Here is a 19,687-nt window from a genome sequence, read left to right on the forward strand (position 1 = left end):
CACCTCCAGCATGTCACGAAGGACGTCGTTCATGAGTGCCTGGAATACCGCCGGGGCGTTGGTGAGGCCGAACGGCATCACTAGGTACTCGTAGTGGCCCCTGGGGGTCTTGAAGGCGGTCTTCCATTCATCGCCCTCACGGATACGGACAAGATGGTAGGCACTCCGGAGGTCCAGCTTGGTGAAGACAGAGGCCTGGGTCAGTGGCTCGAAGGTGGAGTTCATGAGAGGTAGAGGGTACTTGTTCTTGATGGTGATCTCGTTGAGCTGGCGATAGTCGATGCAGGGTCGCAGGTCCCCATCCTTCTTACCAACAAAGAAGAAACCGGCCGCCACCGGGGAGGAGGAAGGCCGAATGAGTCCTGCTTCCAATGACTCAGAGATGTAGAGATCCATCGCCTTCTTCTCCGGAACGGTCAGACTGTAGAGGCGGCTGCCGGGAAGGGGAGCCCCTTGGCGGAGGTCGATGGCGCAGTCATAGGGGCGGTGAGGTGGAAGGGCCTGAGCCCTGGATTTACTGAAAACCTCCAAGAGGTCCTGGTACTCGGGAGGTATGGACGAGAGGTCCGGAGGCGACTCACCAGCGGGCCTCCGGGGCGGGGGACAGGACGCCGCCTGCAGACACAGGGCGTGACAGGAGGAGCTCCAGCCCTTGATGGTACCGGAGGACCAGGCGATGTGGGGCTCGTGCAGCGCGAGCCAGGGCCTACCCAGGACCACCGGGACAAGGGGGGATTGGGTGATGAGGAACTGGATTCTCTCGACGTGGTTCCCAGCGATGGTCAGCACGACTGGGCCGGTGCGTTGAGAGATGTCGGCCAGGCGGTGTTGGTCCAACGAAAAGATCTCCAAGGGCCTCACAAGGTCCTCAAGTGGAATGTTGGCTCGGGTAGCAAACTCGAAGTCGAGGAAATTCTCGTCTGCCCCAGAGTCGATGAGGGCCTCCACCGTGGCTCGTTGGTCCCCCCAGGCCAGGGTGACGCTCATCAGATGGTCAGGTGGTGCGCGGCTCTGGGAATGGGAAAAACGGCTCACCAGGATTTCCCGGGGTCTCGGCGAGCCTGATCTTTTGGCCGGGTGGGGCAGTTGGCGATTCGGTGTCCCTCCCTTCCGCAGTAAAGGCAGAGACCGGACCTGAGCCTTGCCTCACGCTCCGCCTGGCTCAGATGAGAGCGTCCCAGCTGCATGGGTTCCTCCTCGCGAACCGAACGGGAGGACCCGCTACCACCAGTTGTGTTGAGGACAGGGCGTCCAGGAGTGACGTCATGCGTCCGGGGAATCCGGGGTACCTCAGGAGGTAACAGTCGGGTCCTCTCGCGCCTTCTCTCCTGGAGGCGTCCGTCGATGCGGATGACGAGGCTAAACAGGTCCTCGAGGGAGTCGGGCACCTCCCGGGTAGCGAGCTGGTCCCGGACTGCGTCACTGAGCCCCCTCAAGAAGGTTAGGCGAAGTGCAGGGTCGTTCCATCCACTCTCCACCGCCGCCAGTCGAAACTCCAGGACGTAGTCAGTTACCCTGCCGCTCCCCTGTCGGAAGGTCCCCAACCGGGCTCCAGGGTCCAGACCTCGGGCTGGATGGTGGAACACTCTGCGGAGCTCCGCCATGAAGTCTGGATAGGAGAAAACAAAATCTGCATCCATTGCCCAGGAGGAAGTGACCCACTGGGCAGCATGGCCTGAAAGCAAGTTCGTCATATAGGCCACTTGGGACCCTCTAGCAGTAAAACGGCTTGGTTGATGACGGAAAACCAACTCACATTGCATGATGAATGTGGCACACTCCTCGGGATTGCCGTCGAACAGCCGTGGGACGGAGAGACGGGGTTCCCGAGGTGCGGGATCTGCTGGGGCTGCGGGGAATGCTCCTGAAGGATGTGAGGGAAGTAAAGCATTAACGGTGTCGCTCAGCGAGTGAAGCTGAACGAGAATACCAGACTGTTGTCCCGCCAGAGCGGCCAGTGACCCTTGAATAGGCAGGACCTGTTCCCTGAGATCCTGCACCGCAGCCGCAGCCCTCTCTAGTTGGAGGCTGTGATCCTTGGTCAACTCGACTTGAATAGCAAGTGCGGTTCTGACCCTCTCTGTGTCGGCTGGGGTCGTCATTTTGGTTGGATCGTAATGTTATGGTTTGACACCGACCCCAAACGCAACGACACAAGAGAGTAGGATTCAGAGTTGCCAAAAACAAGGGCTTGTTTATTAAGACTAAATAAACAGCACAGACTTGGAAGAGTTCAAACAAAGACTGGAATACAAGCAAGGATGAATGTTGCTGCTCTGCAGCTTCTCCCGGGATGGTAGTCAGGGGAAGCAGACGCTGACGTCAGAGCCGCTCTGCAGACTTCTCTCGGCAGAATCTCCGAGGTGGTTGCGGGACCGAGAGAGAGAGAGGGAGCGAGTTAACTCAGAGTGCAGGTGGAAACAGAGCAGGTGAACAGGAGAGGTGACTTGTACCCGAAAACAGAGTTATCCAAGTGACTGAATCTTCGGTGTAAATACACACTGTGAGTAACGTTCCAAACACAATCCCAAGTGATAGATATCTTCGGTGCAAAAAAACACTGTGAGCGAAGTCCCAAAATACAAATCCAATGTGATAATATCTTCGGTGTGTAAACACACAGTGGGAGATGTTAGGCCAAAATATTATCCCAATGAAACAATCCAAAAAAGGCTAAACGCTGGGTGAGTGACTGTCTGATAAAAAGCTGGAAATCTTCAGTGTTATATAACACACGAAAAACAGAATTGGATCAAAGACAGTCATAAAAAACTCACCCAGGCGTTGTGCGTAAAGAGCGTTGGAACAGAATGGAGCGAGCGCGTCGCCTCGGGGAAAGGGTGTCCAAGAGGAATGCTTCTTGAATATCCTGGAGGTAAAGCACAGGGAAACAACAGCAGGCAGCAGGAACGGCGAATGCAACTCAAATATCAAAACGATCCAACAAAACTTGAATGGGGAAACGGGGTATAAATAATACGGGAATGCTTAATTGACAAGCAGTGACAGCTGAGGAATGTGATTGATAAGCGTGTGGACGGGGGAGAACCAATCAACGACGTCTCTGGGAAGAAGCGTGTGAATAGGGGAATGAAATGATTAACAGAAAACAAATGGAAACAGAGCGAGTAGGCTTAAAGGAACAGAGCGAGTAAGTGAGCAAAGGACAAAAACCTCACAGTTTTCAATCAGACAGATGTATGGAAAGGCTTTTATTATAACATTCGTTGCAGTAAAATCATTATGCCTCGTTTAGTCATGCTGCGGTGCGCTGGTAATCTTATCGTCGGCCGTGGGGAGCTAACGTTGTTGTTGTGCTCTCGTCAAAATCAATGGAGGACAATCTGGAAAGTAAAAAACGAATAGCGCTTGCCGATTGGTGCTAAGAACAGCGGGGTGGGTGCAAGCGGTGTGACGTAATTGGCAGACTCGACTGTCAATCAAAATGATTCTGTTGCCGGCTGAATGATTGAATGAATGAAAACTTTATTAACAGATTGCAGAATGGGTACAATACAGTACAGCTCAATACAACAACAGTGGACTGGAGGATGAAGACCAGAAAAAGACTTTCGGCTTTACATAAGGGTCCTCCATTTTCAATTCATCAAAACATTTAGAGACATACAAATATACAGTAGTTTCATAAAAATGCTAAAATGCTATTGATTGATTGATTGATTGATTTAAAACTTTATTAACATATTGCAGAATGGGTAAAGTACAGCTCAATACATACAATTGTTAAGGGGATGCAGACCAGAGAAAGACTTTCGTCTTGTTTACATCAGGGTCCCCCATTTTCAATTCATCATATTTCATATCTAAATCATATAATATCTCATTGCTAAATATATGCAATATATAATCTAATAATCCAATACTCTAAATCTAATATATAATATAAAAATGCTAAATGCATGGGTATTTTATTTTGTCTTTAATGTTAGCTTGCAAACTCAAATACTGTCTTGGTAAGCCTCATAATGAATTGTTTGGGGAAAAAAGAAAAACATTGTGATGTGTATCGTGTATCGCCGAAAGGTCAGAAAATATCGTGATATCATATTTAGGCCATATCGCCCAGCCCTAACACATACACACACACACACACGCACACACACGCACACACACACACACATATGCACCAACACCTCACATCACACACTATGTAATCATGTCTGAGCTGTCAAAAACATTCATCACATGCATTATCATACAGCCTGTGACATAAATAGCATAATGTATTTTACACCTGGGCCCTATTCCTCGTACCTGGTTCAACTAAGTCGATCAAAAGTCCCATCATCCAGATTCAATTAACCCGATGTTTGAATCCAGGCTTTCCCTGTTCCTCGAACCCTGATTCAGTCTTGTTAATTCGAACCAGACTTGATACTTAGGATAATTGCGTGCGGCCGCCTCACCTGAAAAGACAGCAGGTGTCGATCGCCGAAATCCTGATTTTCTAACGGCATTGATTGATTGATTTAAAACTTTATTAACAGATTGCAGAATGGGTACAATACAGTACGGCTCAATAGCCCCGCCGACAAGTTAAATGCATAATCTATACAGTGGCGAATCCTTATGGAAGCCAACGGAAGCCAGGCCTCCCTATCAAAATATGAATTAATATCAAATATGAAATATGAAAAAAAAAAAAAATATATATATATATATATATAATTTTTTTTTAATATAGTTTACATTATTTTTCATCTGTGCATCTGTGTTATATTTTTTTTTTTTTTTTTTAAATGTCTCCCTCTTCTCCTTCTCACTCTCTCTAACACACTGTCAGACTCACTATGCTCACTGCAGCTAGAGGAGAGGCAGGGGGTAGGTGTCTTTCTCCAGCCTCAACCATGTGATTCATGTATGTAGAGTCCAAAACCGATACTAGCCAATCAGATTTGAGCTGACTTCCACACCTTAAAAGTTTAAAACGGGGCTGTGAGCAGAATAATTAGTCTGGCATCCCCTCTGCACACCTCCCCTCTGCACTCTGAAAATATCCACGTGAGCTTTCTATCGTGGAAACATCTGGGCGTCCCGCAAAATATTCACGGCCATAGAGGAGACCGTGGGACACCTTTTTGAAACCGAATATGTGTCTCGAATTGCAAAATCGTGCAAGGAAAAATCTGACCAAAAATGAACCAATGCTCCAGCAGTATTAAAGGGGAACTATTTTACTATTTCTTTCACTATTTGGGCACTTTTACACAATTCCTGTGAGTCTATGGAACACCTCTGTAATATATATATTTTTTAATTCATTGTTTTGTATTTCTAATCAAGTCCTCAAAAACAGCATTTTTCTACCTCAAGATCTCGAGCTGTTTTGAGCCTGGGCTCCTAAACCACTGCGCCGGGTCCCGCCGCCTGAACATTATCATGCAGCGGTGTCTCTCTGACATCACATATCACGCACATTTTCAAATGACTCAGTTCAGTGAGGGTGAATATTGTGAGAGGAGAATTGGAAGAATGCGCCAATATGAGAATTTTGAGACATAGATCATATTAATATAAGTTCACATAGCTAGGAAACAATGCTAAACACTCAAAAAGGCCATTTATAAGATAGTTTCCCTTTAACACTTTAATTGCCATGGGTTAAATTCTTAATATACCATCCTCCGCCAGCTCTATTTGTCTATGGAGAAGTTCCCCTTCTTTGCAGGGCTATAACTTTTTAAATTCTATTGCTACATTGCCATTATTATGGCCCATTCAATGTCCTATATGTATTGTTCAGGGTGTAGCAACGTTAAACTTTTTCATTCACATATTCATACTAAAATATGGTCTAAAGTATAAGTATGTTTTTATCGTTTTCTGCAGCTTTCTTCAGAACGTGATTTATAGCCCTAAATGCATTATATTGATGATCAAATACAGTTTGGTAGGAATCTGTGCGAGATAAAAAGTTTCAACTGGACGTACTTCTAGAAGTTTCTACGCATCATCTGATGTTGACCGGATGGGCGGGGGATCGTTTATAATTCCGTGGGCAGCGTTAGATGATTCATCCAGAGTGGGTCATATGTTCATCAGATCAGTTAGTATAGAATACGTTAGAAAATAACGCTGAATCTTACCGTGGCTTCCTCGCGCCGCTGGCAGATGAGCGTGGAACAGATCTTTTTCTGTTATGGGATGTAGAAATGCCCGATCCATTTCCAGCTTGTATAATAGTATATACGTCCAAATAACGTTGTTTATTGAGTTAGGGCGAGCAATCTATTATCCAGTGTTTCAAGATGGAGTCGCGGGAGTTATAGCGAGTGGCCGGACCACATTTGGATGAGTACTACCGGTTCAAAGGTTAATATCCGGTTGGCGATCTGCCGATCGGCCACCAGATGGCGCTCTTGAACCGCTAGAGAGTTGAGAGGAGATCAGCACTGTGTCTCAGGGCTCCGGAAAGGAAATATGATTTCGATGACAGATTTTTGAAATATTGACATCAAAGACGAGTTATGGCGTCTTCGGCAGAATGAGCATGGCTCGGAATGACGTGAAAACTCGGTTTCGGCGACCATAGTGTTAATGACCCTGATGTAAACAAGACAAACGTCTTTCTCTGGTCTGCATCCCCTTATACAATTGTGTTGAGCCGTACTGTATTGTGCCCATTCTGCAATCTGTTAAATAAATAAAAAGAAAGTTTGACTGGCCGCCGAGCCATACTGTAGTGTACATGGTGACTGCTTGACTAAAAAAATAAATAAAAAATAATAATAAATTTTTTGGCTTCCCCTGTTATTTTACCCACACGACGCCACTGAATCTATAGGCTAATTTTAAGTCCCTCATTACCCCAATCAATCAGATTATATTTCTTTAAATGTTGGCAGTAGGCTTAATGGAATGAATAATGAAATGAGATCTTGCTAGCGAAAATAATTAGTTCAACTCTTTCAGAATAAGGATAAAAACAAGCCCAAATAGTATATCTAGCGGTAATTGATACAAATTATATTATGAGGATATCTGTACTGTATGTGCTTAGGTATTATGTACTATATAAATATTATACATGGTTCCCAAAGAGAGGCTTGGAGGGAGGCTTGCAGTTACACTATTAATCAGGTTTTAATCTGTTTCGGAGATCATCAATTGATTAACCTTTGGTTTATACCAGTGACACCTCATGTTCATCATCAGATAACAGTGCTTGAAAAGATAAATGCATTTTCTCAAATTCATTTCATCTCAATCAAAAACATCAAAGGCTCATTCAATTTATCAAGTCACGTCATCAAATCCATCAAACAGCGCATCTCCTCATATTTTAAACCCAGTTACAATATCACAATAACGTGTGACACTGTGACAGTGATACAATTAAACAATCCACAGATTCAGATTCCTCATAATTCATATCCACAACCCGCGCATAGACGCTTCAATGTATGCTTGAATGAAACACAATCCGGGTGCTCCGTTAAGCAAATACTCAGCGAAGAATATTAATAATAATAATAATAATAATAATAATAATAATAATAATAATAATAATAATAATAATAATAATAATAATAATAATAATAATAATAATAATAATAATAATAATAATAATGGATTGGATTTATATAGCGCTCTTCTCTGACTCAGAGCGCTTCACAGAGTCCATTATTCGTTCATACACAGTCATACCGGTGGTGGTAAGCTACAATTGCAGCCAGAGCTGCCCTGAGGCAGACTCACGGAAGCGTGGCGAATAATCATCGCCTACAGCCCCTCCGACCACCACCAACATTTATTCACATGCATACACATTCATACGAGGCAAGTAGGTTAAGTGTCTTGCCCAAGGACACAATGGGATGGACATGGGCTTGAGCGGGATTCGAACCACCAACCCTTCGATAATTGGATGCCCTGCTCTACCCCTGAGCCATAGCCACCCCACAGCCATATTAAACTAATTAGAGCCAAACGCTGGCCGGTTTTATTAATTAAAAATATCCCAGCAGGATTCACATTTGCAATGATCCCTTTTAGTCAGTTATTAAAATAACTGTCACGATCGCTGTATCCGTATAAATATGACGTGCATTATATAGGACAAAATAAATCATATTCAGCCTATGAATTTACTATCAGCATTTTAGGTCTATTATTTTACATTTCAAAAGCCCCCTCTAGAAAAACGAAGCACAAAAACATCATTCAGAATGGTATAATGGGATCTAGACTGAGAATTATTTCAGGAAGGGAGCTGGCATTTCTTTGCGAGGGTGTGGCCATGCAGGTTATCCAGCTAACTGAACTAAACTCTGCCCTCGACCAGGTTCAAACTTTCTGATATGTTACCATGGCGATTTAGACAATCCGACGTTGGGGAAAGGTCTGGCTTAAGTCAAGCTATGCTGAAAATTATCCGGCTAACTCAGTTAGCCAGGTACGAGGAACAGGGCCCAGGTGCTCAAATTAAATCATTATTACATTGAACACCGGTTGCAACATATTGTTGTGGCATATGGTTCTGTTGCTATGATGAACCTAAATTATCATTGTCCTTCCTCTCTCTCCCTCTCTCTCTCTCTCTCTCTCTCTCTCTCTCTCTCTCTCTCTCTCTCTCTCTCTCTCTCTCTCTCTCTCTCTCTCTCTCTCTCTCTCCTTCCTCATTCCCTTCCCTTTCTTCTTGCCCCCTTCATCCATCCCTCTCTCTCTTCCACTTCCTTCATCCATCCCTCCCTCTCTCTTTCCCTCCTCCCCCTCCATCCATCCCTCTCCCCCCTCCCTCTCTCCCCCCCGCTCTCTCTCCCCGCCTCTCTCTCTCCCTCCCAGACATCCATGAGGAAGGGGGTCAGCGCCCGGTGATGGTGTATGTTCATGGGGGTTCGTACACGGAGGGCACAGGCAACATGATGGATGGCAGCGTGCTGTCAAGCTACGGCAACGTCATAGTCATCACTCTCAACTACCGCCTGGGAGTACTGGGTAAGTACTACATACAACTACCGCCTGGGAGTACTGGGTAAATACTACATATTACATACAACTACCGCCTGGGAGTACTGGGTAAATACTACATACTGCATACCATCTCTATACCTACTACATCATGTTACTAGAATATCTATAAATACTACACACTCACTCTATAATGATACTAGCATATCTATAAATACTACACTACTCTATAACGTTACTACATGGGGCGACAGTGGCTCTGGAGGTAGAGCAGTCGTCTGGCAATCCGGAGGTTCCCGGTTTGATTCCCACTCCTCCCGGGCAGCTTGTCGATGTGTCCTTGAGCAAGACACTTAACCCCTAATTGCTCCCGATGAGCAGGTTGGCACCTTGCATGGTTGCCTCCGCCGTCGGTGTGTGAATGTGTGAGTGAATGGGTAAAATGTGAGTAACAAATTGTAAAGCGCTTTGGATAAAAGCGATATATAAAAAAGCAGCCATTTACAATATCTATAAATACTACATACTATATAATGTTACTACAATATCTATAAATACTACATACTCTATAATGTTACTACAATATCTAAATACTACATACTCTATCATATTACAACAATAGTTATACTGTCAGGATATTGCCTATCCATTATTGGATCTGAAACATTTATCTGGCTGAATAACAACAAAGAATATACAGGAAGTTGTCTTGTTTGAAATAATTTTTTTATCCACTTTTTCTCCCATTTTTCTATTTTTCTCCCATCCCAATTTCGTATCATCCAATTCAACCCTCCCCTGTCTCGAACGCTGTTTCTTGCCTCCCACAAGCCGGCTGCAATGTGGACTAAGTCATACATAGCACGAGTCCCCTCCGATACTCGAGGTAACAGCAGTCGCATCTTTTCACCTGCGCTGCGCGATCTTTCAGCGTCAGGGGTCTGCGCTTTGGAGGGGCGCCGCCCCCATCGCTTCCTGATTCTACTGCGCAGGCGCACCAACCGACCTGTAGGAGTCGCTGTCCACAACGCCCGATCCCCACCCATCAGTTTCCCACCCCCTAATACTGCCAATGTGTATTAGTACGGATGACCAGCTAAACTGAAAGCAATGTGGAGCGCTGGGCACGAACAGGCGAACCCAGCGTCTCCAGTATTCGTGGTGAGCGCCTTGCCCACTGCACCACGTAGCCGCACCTCTTGTTTGAAACTTAAACATAATTTATACAACAATACAGGCCAATACATAATAAAAACACAAACAAATCAGCCATTCAAACACAACATGTGTATACTTGAGGGGCATTTGGGGATGTAATATTTAAGTTTTTTCAAATGATATGAACGTACAGACTCAGAGCTTCAAAATGAGGTAATATTTGTGGGAATTGAGCAATTTATTTAAGCTGTGGGTTATTAAACATTGACATTCAGGAAAAAACGAATTGTGAGTTGTGAGGCTTCTTGGAGTTCCTGAAGCTATTAAAGAGAGATTAGCATATGATCCCACAATGCAAAGTGGCCCTTGGTAGAACATTGAGGGGGACTGAATGATTTCCTGGGGGGGGGGGGGGCTTTAATCAGGAACATTCAACACATTGACATTGAATAGGATCTCCTAGGTCAGTTTTAGCTGAAAAACAGCTGCCCAGTGAAAGAATATGCCGGCTTGGGTTTAGGCAAAATAAATATAGGCAAGACTAAATATAAGACTTTTCTGACGGTCTGGGGAGTAGGGTTCTGTCTGACCTGTAGGGTTCTGTCTGACCTGGGGAGTAGGGTTCTGTCTGACCTGTAGGGTTCTGATTGACCTGGGGGGTAGGGTTCTGTCTGACCTGTAGAGTTCTGTCTGACCTGGGAGTATGGTTCTGTCTGACCTGTAGGGTTCTGTCTGACCTGTAGGGTTATGTCTGACATGTAGGGTTCTGTCTGACCTGGGGAGTAGGGTTCTGTCTGACCCGGGGAATAGGGTTCTGTCTGACCTGGGGTTCTGTTAGATAGAGAGGATGGTGTGAGTTAGATAGAGAGGATGTGTGGGTTAGATAGAGAGGATGTGTGGGTTAGATAGAGTGGGTGGTGTGGGTTAGATAGAGAGGATGTGTGGGTTAGATAGAGAGGATGTGTGGGTTAGATAGAGGGGGTGGTGTGGGTTAGATAGAGAGGATGTGTGGGTTAGGGAGTGGTGTGTAGCCTCAGGGCATGTTCAGTTCATAGTGGAGGGCTGTTACTTTCCAGCGTGTGCCGGGCCAAGATAAACCCTAGGATAAAACACAGAGTGCAACACCACAGTTTCCTACTTTTGGAAGGCGAGGAGCCTCAGAGGAGACTTACTTCTGCAGGAGTTGAGGAGGTGAAGTGAGGAGAACAGGGCTGGTGAGAGAAAAAGACAATGGTGGTCGATCGCTTAACGAGGGGCACTGCCTGGGAAAACATTTACAGCAAACAACAATACACATAGAGGCCACCCGCTCCCTCCGACGCTGTTATTTACGCTACACCGTTCTTTTTCAGGGGGTTTTCATGGGCGGGGCTGGGGCGTAGCTGTGCTCGGTAATATTCACTTTAAACACTTTAAAACATTACACTGTATTTTATCTATTTATTTTTACACATTTGCACTACCTCTACTCTCTTCTACCTAATATTTGCATTTTGCATTTTTGTACATTTTAGTTTTGTTTGTATATTTTGTATAGTGTTTGGTATTTTTTTCTTTTCTTTTTTTTTTAACATGTTTAATTATGTTTTTGGTCGATATTTTATTGTTTTTTCCAGCCAGTCCGGCAGAGAGAGAGAGAGGAAGTATGGGAGGATAGAAGGGGGAAGACATTCGGTAAAAGTTGCTGGGTCCGGGAGTCGAACCCGGGACGGCCGTGTTGCACCGCAGTGCTGTACGTGGTGCACCGCCCTGGTGCCCCTAGTGTTTGGTATTTTACTCTTTTACTGTATGAAACACAATCTCAGGAGGGTCATACAGAACCAAGCGTTTCACTATAATGTACCATATATGTAGGGAACACTAGCCCTATTTCTTACTTATCAAGGGGTGATGTTGATCAGTAGAGTCCTTTCTTTTCATCTTTCCCCAACTGTGCAGTAAAGCACAGAGTTCAGTGTTCCACCCTTCAATCGCAAATCAAGGACACCATAAAAGAAGGAAGGGTCATCACTGTGTAGCCCATGAATGTATATCGGTGCCAAGTGCCAACGTTCAGTTCATCCGACGTTGAGTTGGATTTGTGGTGGAACCGGACTCATCAATTATGTCGTAGACGGATCTTTATGATCACTATAGGTTTAATAGCAAGAACACATAATGGGTACATGTAGGTTAATGAACTTGGCTGAGAGGAGTGCTTGGATCATGGGTGTCATGGATTGTGATTGGAGGATTAAAGAAAAGAGGTTGGGTTTGAGATAGGTAAATATTTACCAAGGAAAAGGAAGGGAGCCGTTTGAACCATTGACTTGAAGAACCATTATTGTTTCGAGACGTTTGGAGTCGTAAAGTCAGTTCAAACCACTTACATCACCCGGAATACCTCTAGATAATAATAAAAGAAAACCTTCTTCATCTGAAAACTTTGTGATTCATTTCAGGAGAATGTTTACATCAGCAGAAGTGTCTCATCTGGGGGCTGTCCTCTGAATTCTTAGCACAACCCCTTATTCAGCAGCTTGCTAAATGTGCCGTCTAATGCTCTTTCATCAAGCTGCTACGTCACGTTGTCAAGAGTCATCGTTCAAGTGATAGCTCCATCTCCATAAATTGTGATATTTGTCACCATGATTATTGTAATTGAGAAATTCCATGTATGAAAGATATATGATTTGTTTCAAGTTCAAACCCTAACCCAGTGTTAGAAGAGTGCTATCTATCCATCCAGATTGTTGATTCGCCTAATTTTGGAGATATCTGCCATAGAGATACCTGTCATAGAGATAGCTGCCATAGAGATAACTGCCATAGAGATAACTGCCATAGAGATATCTACCATAGAGATATCTGTCATAGAGATCTGTCAGAGATATCTGTCATAGAGATAGCTGCCATAGAGATACCTGCCATAGAGATATTTGCCATAGAGATATCTGTCATAGAGATATCTGTCATAGAGATATCTGCAAGAGAGATATCTGCCATAGAGATATCTGCTAGAAAGATATCTGTCATAGAGATACCTGCCATAGAGATACATGTCATAGAGATATCTGTCATAGAGATATCTGCCATAGAGATATCTGCTAGAGAGACATCTGCCATAGAGATATCTGTCATAGAGATATCTGCCATAGAGATATCTGCCATAGAGATATCTGCTAGAGAGATATCTGCCATAGAGATATCTGTCATAGAGATATCTGCTATAGAGATATCTGTCATAGAGATATCTGTCATAGAGATATCTGTCATAGAGATACCTGTCATAGTGATATCTGTCATAGAGATATCTGTCATAGAGATATCTGTCATAGAGTTACCTGCCAAATAGATTTCTGTCATAGAGATGTCGGCTTTCATTCCAATACAATGGAGCTGAATGGCACTCGACTCATAAGCAGCAACATAAATAAATTTGAAAAACTCAAAGGCAATGTCTCTTTACAGAAATCATGACCGGGTTACTCAAGATAATCCACAGACCTTGTTGTGTGAACAGTATCATGTAGGAACTATTTTCTATCAGGCACTATCTATAACTATACCCCCCATTCATTCTTATGGAGGGTCGTAGGGGGAACATGTTTTTTTAGAACTTTGGGTGAACTGCCCCTTTAACCTCAGTACAGAACTCACAACACCCTAATTTAAATAGAGATGGATTTCTATTTTAAAATCAATACAAAAAAATTTCCTCAATTAGGGCGTGAATAGAAAAGATTTAATATAAATTACATATTTCTATGACTATGTTTTCAACCTGGGGCACACAATATTAGTATTGCTGAACCAGGGCCCTATTCCCCGTACCTGGTTCAACTAAGTCGATCAAAAGTCCCATTATCCAGATTCGTTTAACCCGATGTTTGAATCCAGGCTTTCCCTGTTCCTCGAACGCTGATTCAGTCTCGTTAATTCAAACCAGACTTGATACTCAGGATAATTGCGCGCGGCCGCCTCACCTGAAAAGACAGCAGGTGTCGATCGCAGAAATCCTGATTTTCTAACGGCATTGATTGATTGATTGAAAACTTTTTTTCAGAATGGGTACAATACAGTACGGCTCAATAGTCTCGCCGACAAGTTAAATGCATAATCTATAGGCTAATGTTAAATCCCTCATTACCCCAATCAATCAGATTATATTTCTTTAAATGTGCCTGCTGGCAGTAGGCTTAATGGAATGAATAATCGAATGAGATCTATTGCTAGCGAAAATAATTAGTTCAACTCTTTCAGAATAAGTAGATACAAACAAGCCCAAAGAGTATCTAATTGATACGAATTAATAGATACTTGTGAGGATATCTGTACTGTATGCGCTCGGCTTAGGTATCATGCACTTTATATATAAACAACGTTTTCAAGGCGCGACCCCCGAAATAACGTGTCAGAGAGGCTTGGAGGGAGGCTATTAACAGTTGCACTATTAACACTTTGATTACCGGCGATGCGGTGCACCTTACCGCCGTTGAATGCCAGCATCCACTTCAATGATAGCGTTGTGAATGCATAATCTCTGTTTTAAATTATGGCTATGTGTCTAATCTGCCCATCGTTTATCAATGACTTGTTTGCAGTCAACATTGTTGAGACGGATTGTTTTTTAATCGGTTCATTTCCGTTTTATAGCATTTTGAAAAGCCCTAGTTTTTCAGGAAAATATAAAGATTCCGTGATAAACGGCATTTACTGGAATATTCTGGCATACACAAAAAACGTTGTAATTTTTTGGCCTATTTATGAATCGTTTTCAAATAAACACTAGATTATCGATAGTATATGTGTACTTATGCACGCTAGAGAAGCGATCTGAAAAATATATTCTTTCATTTCCTGATCAGCGAGCACACACTCACAGCCACACACACACATGTGGGACACGTTGATATATAGGTGAAAACAGATCCGATTACCCTAAGACTGGTAAAATAAATTGCTTACCTCAGATCAGATGTTATCCAAAAAGATTATTCCAATTCCTGATCGCCATTCCAAATACCGATCATGTTTATTGATTCAGCGTTGGGTACTGTAAATATATATTCCACGCGTTTTCTGGGCCGGAGATCAACTTGGGTCTCTTCAGATGCCTCGTCGGAAAAGTAACATGAGGAGGCTGGCCCCCCTCCCCCCCCCCCCCCCCATCAGTCTAAACAAATGGGGTGCAGTTACACAGGGAGAGACGATAGGGGGCAGTATTTTCCCAATTGAGCTCAGAGAGAGTCTGCAACACTAGTGTGAGGCTCAATTGATGAAATATGAATTCAAATCGCTAATAAAAAAAAATACGACAAACAAACGCTATATAGCGTTGGTGGCACTCAACTGGCGGCATGAACTAACGGCAAAACGCGTCCCTGGCACTCAAAGTGTTAATCAGGTTTGAATCTGTTTCGGACATCATCCATACATGCATTGATTAACCTTTGGTTTATACCAGTGACACCTCATGTTCATCATCAGATAACAGTGCTTGAACAGATAAATGCATTTTCGCAAATAACGGCTCATTACATTTCTCAAATCCGTCAAACAGCGCATCTCATCAGACATTTTAATCCCAGTTACAATATCACAATAACGTGCAAGTGACAGTGATACAATTCAACAATCCACAGATTCAGATTCCTCGTAATTCATAATCCATAATCCACGCATAAAGACGCTTCAATTATGCTTGAATGAAACACAATCCGGGCGCTCCGTTAAGCAAATACATCCACAGCAAAGAATATGAAACTAATCAGAGCCAAACACCCGATAGGTTTCATTCATTAAAAATATCCCAGCAGGATTCACATTTGCAATGCTCCGCGTTATTAAAATAGCCACTTAGTATGTGTCGCTACGCGCGAGCGCCATATCCGTATATGACGTGCATTATTTAGGACAAAGTAAATCTATAGGCTGAATATGATTTATTATCAGCATTTTAGGTATATTATTTTACATTTCAAAAGCCCCCTCTAGAAAAACGAAGCACAAAACCATAATTCAGAATGGTAATGGGATCTAGACTGTGAGATTATTTCAGGAAGCGAGCTGCATTTCTTTGCGAGGGCGTGGCCATGCAGGTTATCCAGCTAACTGAACTAAACCCTGCCCTCAACCAGGTTCAAACTTTTTGATATGTTGCCATGGTGATTTAGACAATCACACGTCGGGGAACGGAAAGGTCTGGCTTAAATCAAGCTATGCTGAAAATTATCCGGCTAACTCCGTTAGCCAGGTACGAGGAACAGGGCCGTGTGTGACCACCACAATATGAAAATACCCAATAGGAGCAACATGCTCCTCCTTCTCCTGTTTCTAATCCTCATCATCTCTAACCTCACTGTTACCAGTATCTTCATCATCATCATCATCTCCATCGCCGTCATCATCATCAATACCACCTTCTTCATCATCATCGTCATCATCAACATTGTTGCTGTTGTCATCATCGTTGTCATCATCATCATCATCATCATCATCATCATCATCATCATCGTCTGGTTGTCAGGTAAGTCTGTGTGCTGTGGCTCGCTGCTGTGATAACTGTCCAGGGTGCGTCTATACTTTTACCAACTAACTTGCATTTTTCCGCGATCTGATTTGCCACTGACATTTCTGGTCATGTGACATCTGCGCCAATCGTGTGACGCCTGTTTCTATCACTGGTTAAGCTTAGGCACTCTTTCGAAGTTGGTTAAGGTTAGCGTTTGTCTTAGAGCAGGGCGATACAACACCAGCCCTGATTCCAAACTCTAACCTTAACCAACTTCGAAAGAGTCGCCTAAGCTTAACCAGTGATATAACTAAGCGTTAGGTAGTTTTCAGGCTGTTAGAGGCGGAAATAGGTGCAGAAACAGGCGTCACGCGATTGGCGCACATGTCACATGACGTCAGTGGCCAATCAGATTGCGGAAAAATGCAAGTTAGTTGGTAAAAGTATAGACGCGTCCAGGGTGCAGCGGACAGTCTGCTCATTTCACATTCTGGTTCTACATAACACATTTTACCACACAGCTTATAAAAACTTGATTTAATTTAAATGTCGAAACGAGTTTATAAGCTGATTAAACATATAAGTTGTTCATAATTTTAAATGGCATATCAAATGTAATACACTGTACTCTAGTGAATGCATATTTACGTTGCAAATATGCTTTGTCAACTTTCGTCATATGTAAATGAGTAATGGTGAATGAAGACTACAACTAGCTCTGGGATCTGTTCATCTGTCTCTCTCTCTCTCTCTCTCTCTCTCTCTCTCTCTCTCTCTCTCTCTCTCTCTCTCTCTCTCTCTCTCTCTCTCTCTCTCTCTCTCTCTCTCTCTCTCTCTCTCTCTCTCTCTCTCTCTCTCTCTCTCTCTCTCTCTCTCCACACCTTCATCTGCTAGTTGGGCCTCTAAAGCCCAAGATGAACTAGCAGAATTATCTACAGATGGACCAAACTAGTCTCACATGGCCAGTCTTATCTCCACATTGCGTTTAGCGCTGTGCCAGTGCACGCACAGTGAATCCAGCTTTAATAGCTTCTGCCTTCTGGAGACAAGGGGGGAGGGGAAGAGAGAGGGCTAGAGAGAAGGGGATATAGAGAGAGGGAGAGGGGGAGAGAGAGGGAGAGGGGGAGAGAGCGAGAGGGAGAGGGGGGAGAGAGAGAAGGGGAGATAGAGTGAGGGAGAGGGGGAGAGAGAGGGAGAGAGGGGGATAGAGCGAGAAGGGAGAGGGGGAGAGAGGGAGAGGGGGGAGATAGAGAGAGAGAGGGGAAGAGAGGCAGAGGGGGGAGAGTGAGAGGGAGATGGGGAGAGAGATAGAGAGGGGGGGGAGAGAAACAGGTGCAAGTTATTGTTTTTAAATATCATATGTATATTTGTGTACATATTTGTATTATTCTTTCAAGATTATTTTCATTGAAATTGTGTTTTCATGGGCTCATACCTCTTTGCTCATAAGGACCATGAGTGTAATTTAATTCTGAAAAATATTGTGACTCATTTATGAGTTTGAAATAGTCTACAAACAAAATGGTTGTGTGTTGTTAATAACTTGTTGCAAAACGGAAAAAATACAATTATATTTTCAGGGGTGCCTTGTTATTCTCAGGGGCGCCTTGTTATTTTCAGGGGTGCCTTGTTATTTTCAGAGATGCCTTGATATATTCTCAGGGGTGCCTTGTAGGGCTGACCTTCGTTTTTTTTATTTATCTTTTTAATCTTAGACAAACAAAACACTTTGCTTTCATGAAATATTGTAAGCCGTCATTTGAGGCTTTATAAAAGCAGCACAACGAACACAAATCTGTCAGTGCCGAGTCCGACCTCATCTTAAATAACAAACAGCATTGCTTGTTGTAGTTAACAAAGAGAGGCAGAGTTGATTTTGCACAACAAATATATATATATATATATTTTTTTTTAATAATAGAATTTTATTTTCATATTCGAATCCCATGCCCATCGAACGAAGCTTCGAAGTATTTAAGACAGCCCTACCGAGTGCCTTGTTATTATCAGGGGCGCCTTGTTATCCTCAGGGGTGCCTTGGTATCCTCATGTTTCGGAACCACTACAGAAACAGATAAAAACACCTCTCCCAAAGATTCTGCACACAGCAGTGTTGTAGTACTCAAGTCCAGGACTTGAGCAATGATGACTCGGACTTGGACTTGGACTTGAGCATTGACTGCATTCGGACTTGGAAGGTTCAGACTCAGACTTGTTAATTGATAAATACAGTTATTTATAAATCATTTGGCATAAGGTATTGATGGCTAGTGCATTTGTTTGGCTATTGTGTCACAAAGTAAATAAACTCCCTTTGAAATGGTGACCGCTGTGTCATTTATGTTTAAGATAGACCTTTTTGATTTGTATGTCAGCTCTTTGACTGCCAGAGTGAAGTGGACTCAACCTTGATGACTTGGACTCGGACTCGGACTAGCGTAATGGGGACTCGACTCTGGCTTGACTCTGGCTCTTCTTTGGTCACTCAGACTCGAACACTGGGGACTCGAGACTTGACTCGTGTGGTAATATTGAGTTGAATTTCATAAATAACCTTGTATACTGGTTAGCAGAGTGGGTTCTCAGTGCTAAATATGGAGGAACAGGGGTGACAGAGAGCTATTCTCTACCCCCACTATGTGATCAGATTAGTACTGTATGGTAATTTGGCCCAAAGGGTCAAAGCGTATTCACACCCCCCACCCGTGAGACAACACACAGAGAAACCCGGAGGTGGGGGCTGCCATCGCCCACAGGAGACCCCCCACAGGAGAGCCCCCACAGAAGACGCCCACGGACCAACTGTATTATGTAAAGCTATTATTGGCTAGAAATTAGAGTATATAAGAGGACACAAAATGGTAGTTCAGGAGCCCAGACCGAACCAACCCCAGGGGTCTGCGGCTCCACCCCTCCACCATCGAGAGACTGCTGTGCTGTTTGCATTTTATGTGAGTAAATACATGGGAAACACCATTTGTTGTTTAAGCTTAATGTCTGAAACCAGATTTACTCATGTATAATGTGTGCAGTATGGTTAATGTATGTTCAGATTATGTTAACCAAGTGACTGTTTTATGTACATTATTGAGGTTTGAGATGCAA

At 43.6% G+C, this 19,687-nt stretch overlaps 1 pseudogene across 1 annotated transcript in view; it reads left to right on the forward strand.

Annotated features, from left to right (window-relative positions):
• The window catches only part of LOC311228800 (neuroligin-4, X-linked-like), a 221,731-nt pseudogene that overhangs the window by 12,313 nt on the left and 189,731 nt on the right, over window positions 1–19,687 (forward strand). The window contains exon 2 of the transcript in view: window positions 8,806–8,958. The product of the transcript in view is annotated as a neuroligin-4, X-linked-like (transcript). The remainder of the gene's footprint in view (window positions 1–8,805; window positions 8,959–19,687) is intronic.

Source organism: Notolepis coatsorum (assembly GCF_963971535.1).
Source record: "Notolepis coatsorum genome assembly, chromosome: 5".
Lineage (NCBI taxonomy): Eukaryota > Metazoa > Chordata > Actinopteri > Aulopiformes > Paralepididae > Notolepis > Notolepis coatsorum.